This window comes from Schistocerca gregaria, chromosome 4 (genome assembly GCF_023897955.1).
Source record: "Schistocerca gregaria isolate iqSchGreg1 chromosome 4, iqSchGreg1.2, whole genome shotgun sequence".
In the NCBI taxonomy this organism is placed as follows: domain Eukaryota; kingdom Metazoa; phylum Arthropoda; class Insecta; order Orthoptera; family Acrididae; genus Schistocerca; species Schistocerca gregaria.
This window is the reverse complement of record NC_064923.1, coordinates 290,046,093-290,052,092: the sequence shown is the minus strand read 5'-3', so window position 1 is coordinate 290,052,092 and position 6,000 is coordinate 290,046,093.

Below are 6,000 nucleotides of genomic sequence, written 5' to 3'. Positions count from 1 at the left end.
ACCACCACGTCGTGTCCCAGTTTGTGTGTCCCATTCGAACCTGTTAAGTTACAAAAATGCATGCTGCACTGCGTAGCGCCACATGCGCTATGCTAGTCTCAATTTCCATGTAGCCAAACTGGCCCTGCTCTTATCCTATAACGCATGATTTGAATTTCGATGGATTCCTACCATTGTTAGCTTGCAACAGGCAATTCATACTGCAATCTGATGTATTTTCTAAATATTCTAAAATCAGGCAGCCAGGCATTGCACTTATATTGTCATTGGAACGAGGAGGGTCATATTGTGTAAGAAACGGAGAAATCCAAATACACTGATATGTCCTCTGCTTAGAGACTAATGTGTTCAGAAATGATGATTAATGTTGAGACAGCGCTAGAGGCACACACCACTGTATGAGAGATCTTATTATTCTGAAAAAAAAAATCAGTGTAATTTGCAAAAAACCACCTTTGCGGAACGTGAAAGACAGTCGGTATCATGTAAGTCCGCAGGCTTTCGTGGCCGTTGTCACTGAAGTTAAAATCTTCTGGGTTCTTAGGCCGCGGCATGTTTCTTCTAAAATGATCGACGTTTCGACCCCTCTGCTGTGCTGGGACCTTCTGTATAGCAAAACATCTAGGAACGGGAGACCGACCTCACAGAATCTGATAACACTCTAGGCCACAGAGTGTACAGAAAGCCGACTAACACAAACAGGTATTTAGACGCCACTTCGCACCACCACCCAGCCCAGAAGCAAGCAGTACTCAACACTCTGTCTTCACGTGCCTTCCGTATCAGTGGTGACGACAACTTGGAATCGGAGTTGAATTGTTTAAAGAGGACATTGAAAGCAAATGGGTATGATAGTTATTCAATCGACAGGGCTTTTAGGCGGAATATTTATACCGCTAATAAGAATGACGAGGAACCGCCTTCTCACTCCATCAGGTTACCGTTCGTTTCTGGGGTCACTGACCGCATAAGCAGAACTTCAAAGAAAAATGGTATTCAGACATCTTTCTTTAGTCAGAACAAAATAAAAGACTTTTTCCGACGGAAAACGGATGCACCTGATTGCCTCCACAATGCAGGCGTCCATCAAGTGACATGTGGTTGCGGCAAAGTAAGTGTATATAGGCGAAACGGGAAGAACTGTTACAGAACGCATTAAGGAATACAAACGGCACATGCGGCTAAAACAAAGTGCAAAATCGGCAGTAGCGGAACATCATGAGAACTGTGGCTCTGACATCGACTTTAAAAACCTCCGTGTACTGGCTAAAGAAACAAACATTTATAGAAGAAAGGTCCGAGAAGCGGTTGAAATTTCTAAAAATGCATCTAATTTCAATGGAGAGGACGGCTCTAAGCTTCCGGCATCGTGGCTCCCTGCCATCAAGGAAGTAAATACGCAGCCGCGGTGTGTGAGCGACATAAACAACACGCTGCAAGTCACCTCGGCGGACAATAATATTTTGGGTAAACATTCCCCCTCTGTAGCTTTGCCCGTTTCGAATCTAGCTCTGATGACGACGAACCAATAGTGGTAGCAAGCATTTCAACCAATAACCCTTCTCCAGCGTAAGTGTGGAATAGTGCCTTTCTATCCAATGGCGATGGGCCGCCAGTGGTATCCACAGGAGATGAGCTACCAACGCCCCTTCTTCTGCATCACAGCGGGAATATTAGCCAATGACTATGGCCCACCAACGGTAGCCATACGAATTTTAACCAATACTGTCACTTCTCCAACATGAACGCGTGAAAACTTCCCCTTTATAAGAGGACGAGACACTCGTCTCTGACAGTATTCTAGCAGTAGTGGACACCAGAAGGTCCTGAGGAAGATCCCAGCAGAGGGGTTGAAACGTCGATGATTTTAGAAGAAACATGACGCGGCCTAATGACCCAGAAGATTTTAACTTCAGTCGGTATAGTTCTTGTAAGATTTTCTTGGTAGTGGAGCTAGTGACCTGGGATCTTGAACACAATGTTGGCAAGCTGGAGTTTTCTAGGTTTATGATTTGTACCAGTACATCTTCAGAATTCTGTTGAAGACATGTTCTACACGCAGTTTTTCTTGTTATGGTGTGTTCCTCGTTGTGACGACGTGCGTCTCATGTTTGGCTCTGAGGGCTATGCGACTCAACTTCTGAGGTCAGCAGTCGCCTAGAACTTAGAACTAATTAAACCTAACTAACCTAAGGACATCACTCACATCCATGCCCGAGGCAGGATTCGAACCTGCGACCGTAGCGGTCGCTCGGTTCTAGACTGTAGCGCCTAGAACCGCTCGGCCACTCCGGCCGGCCGTCTCATGTTTAATAATAAATGTTCTTTTAGAATAACCTGTTTGCTAATCTGATTTGCAAGCACTTAACATTGTTCTCGTATCCTCCCCCTGTCCATTGCCCTTGTGCTCATACCTTCATCCAACCTCCAACTCTGTGCACGTATGATAATGCTGACCACTCACCGGAAGCGACTATGCGAGTATGTGAGAACAAGCGTTTATGAGCGCAGTCAAGCGATCGATACCCATAGGAACAGTGTCATAGATCAGTGTCGTGGAATATCGTCCATTACAAGCGACTATTCCATTCGACTACAGACGACCGATTTGCTGGGACCAGGATTCGTTGCTTGTAGCCATTCGTCGCTAGTACGCACGCTGTTACACCCATAATCGTCATGTCTGTAGATTGTAAATAATTGAAGAGTGTTGCTTACACAAAACTACGCTTGTGGAACTTGAAAGGCAGAAACTGTCGTTCTTGTAATATACAACGAAAACTGTGGGTGCTAGTTGCTGAGGAATTGGGTGGCAGCAAGGGTAAGTATGTAGTCAGTTCTGTATTGTGCACATATCATTTTAATCCTCCCCCCATGAACCATGGACCTTGCCGTTGGTGGGGAGGCTTGCGTGCCTCAGCGATACAGATGGCCGTACCGTAGGTGCAACCACAACGGAGGGGTATCTGTTGAGAGGCCAGACAAACTTGTGGTTCCTGAAGAGGGGCAGCAGCCTTTTCAGTAGTTGCAGGGGCAACAGTCTGGATGATTGACTGATCTGGCCTTGCAACATTAACCAAAACGGCCTTGCTGTGCTGATACTGCGAACGGCTGAAAGCAAGGGGAAACTACAGCCGTAATTTTTCCCGAGGACATGCAGCTTTACTGTATGATTAAATGATGATGGCATCCTCTTGGGTAAAATATTCCGGAGGTAAAATAGTCCCCCATTCGGATCTCCGGGCGGGGACTACTCAGGAGGATGTCGTTATCAGGAGAAAGAAAACTGGCGTTCTACGGATCGGAGCGTGGAATGTCAGATCCCTTAATCGGGCAGGTAGGTTAGAAAATTTAAAAAGGGAAATGGATAGGTTAAAGTTAGATATAGTGGGAATTAGTGAAGTTCGGTGGCAGGAGGAACAAGACTTCTGGTCAGGTGACTACAGGGTTATAAACACAAAATCAAATAGGGGTAATGCAGGAGTAGGTTTAATAATGAATAGGAAAATAGGAATGCGGGTAAGCTACTACAAACAGCATAGTGAACGCATTATTGTGGCCAAGATAGATACGAAGCCCACACCTACTACAGTAGTACAAGTTTATATGCCAACTAGCTCTGTAGATGATGAAGAAATTGAAGAAATGTACGATGAAATAAAAGAAATTATTCAGGTAGTGAAGGGAGAAGAAAATTTAATAGTAATGGGTGACTGGAATTCGAGTGTAGGAAAAGGGAGAGAAGGAAACATAGTAGGTGAATATGGATTGGGGCTAAGAAATGAAAGAGGAAGCCGCCTAGTAGAATTTTGCACAGAGCACAACTTAATCATAGCTAACACTTGGTTTAAGAATCATGAAAGAAGGTTGTATACGTGGAAGAACCCTGGAGATACAAAAAGGTATCAGATAGATTATATAATGGTAAGACAGAGATTTAGGAACCAGGTTTTAAGTTGTAAGACATTTCCAGGGGCAGATGTGGACTCTGACCACAATCTATTGGTTATGACCTGTAGATTAAAACTGAAGAAACTGCAAAAATGTGGGAAATTAAGGAGATGGGACCTGGATAAACTGAAAGAACCAGAGATTGTACAGAGTTTCAGGGAGAGCATAAGGGAACAATTGACAGGAATAGGGGAAAGAAATACAGTAGAAGAAGAATGGGTAGCTCTGAGGGATGTAGTAGTGAAGGCAGCAGAGGATAAAGTAGGTACAAAGACGAGGGCTGCTAGAAATCCTTGGGTAACAGAAGAAATATTGAATTTAATTGATGAAAGGAGAAAATATAAAAATGTAGTAAATGAAGCACGCAAAAAGGAATACAAACGTCTCAAAAATGAGATCGACAGGAAGTGCAAAATGGCTAAACAAGGATGGCTAGAGGACAAATGTAAGGATGTAGAAGCTTATCTCACTAGGGGTAAGATAGATACTGCCTACAGGAAAATTAAAGAGACCTTTGGAGAGAAGAGAACCACGTGTATGAATATCAAGAGCTCAGATGGCAGCCCAGTTCTAAGCAAAGAAGGGAAGGCAGAAAGGTGGAAGGAGTATATAGAAGGTTTATACAAGGGCGATGTACTTGAGGACAATATTATGGAAATAGAAGAGGATGTAGATGAAGACGAAATGGGAGATACGATACTGCGTGAAGAGTTTGACAGAGCACTGAAAGACCTGAGTCGAAACAAGGCCCCCTGGAGTAGACAACATTCCATTAGAACTACTGACGGCCTTGGGAGAGCCAGTCATGACAAAATTCTACCAGCTGGTGAGCAAGATGTATGAGACAGGCGAAATACCCTCAGACTTCAAGAAGAATATAATAATTCCAATCCCAAAGAAAGCAGGTGCTGACAGATGTGAAAATTACCGAACTATCAGTTTAATAAGCCACGGCTGCAAAATACTAACGCGAATTCTTTACAGACGAATGGAAAAACTGGTAGACGCAGACCTCGGGGAGGATCAGTTTGGATTCCGTCGAAATGTTGGAACACGTGAGGCAATACTGACCTTACGACTTATCTTAGAAGAAAGATTAAGAAAAGGCAAACCTACGTTTCTAGCATTTGTAGACTTAGAGAAAGCTTTTGACAATGTTGACTGGAATACTCTTTTTCAAATTCTAAAGGTGGCAGGGGTAAAATACAGGGAGCGAAAAGCTATTTACAATTTGTACAGAAACCAGATGGCAGTCATAAGAGTCGAGGGGCATGAAAGGGAAGCAGTGGTTGGGAAAGGAGTGAGACAGGGTTGTAGTCTCTCCTCGATGTTATTCAATCTGTATATTGAGCAAGCAGTAAAGGAAACAAAAGAAAAATTTGGAGTAGGTATTAAAATTCATGGAGACGAAGTAAAAACTTTGAGGTTCGCCGATGACATTGTAATTCTGTCAGAGACGGCAAAGGACTTGGAAGAGCAGTTGAACGGAATGGACAGTGTCTTGAAAGGAGGATATAAGATGAACATTAACAAAAGCAAAACGAGGATAATGGAATGTAGTCAAATTAAATCGGGTGATGCTGAGGGAATTAGATTAGGAAATGAGACACTTGAAGTAGTAAAGGAGTTTTGCTATTTAGGAAGTAAAATAACTGATGATGGTCGATGTAGAGAGGATATAAAATGTAGACTGGCAATGGCAAGGAAAGCGTTTCTGAAGAAGAGAAATTTGTTAACATCGAATATAGATTTATGTATCAGGAAGTCGTTTGTGAAAGTATTTGTTTGGAGTGTAGCCATGTATGGAAGTGAAACATGGACGATAACTAGTTTGGACAAGAAGAGAATAGAATCTTTCGAAATGTGGTGCTACAGAAGAATACTGAAGATAAGGTGGATAGATCACGTAACTAATGAGGAGGTATTGAATAGGATTGGGGAGAAGAGAAGTTTGTGGCACAACTTGACTAGAAGAAGGGATCGGTTGGTAGGACATGTTTTGAGGCATCAAGGGATCACAAATTTAGCATTGGAGGGCAGCGTGGAGGG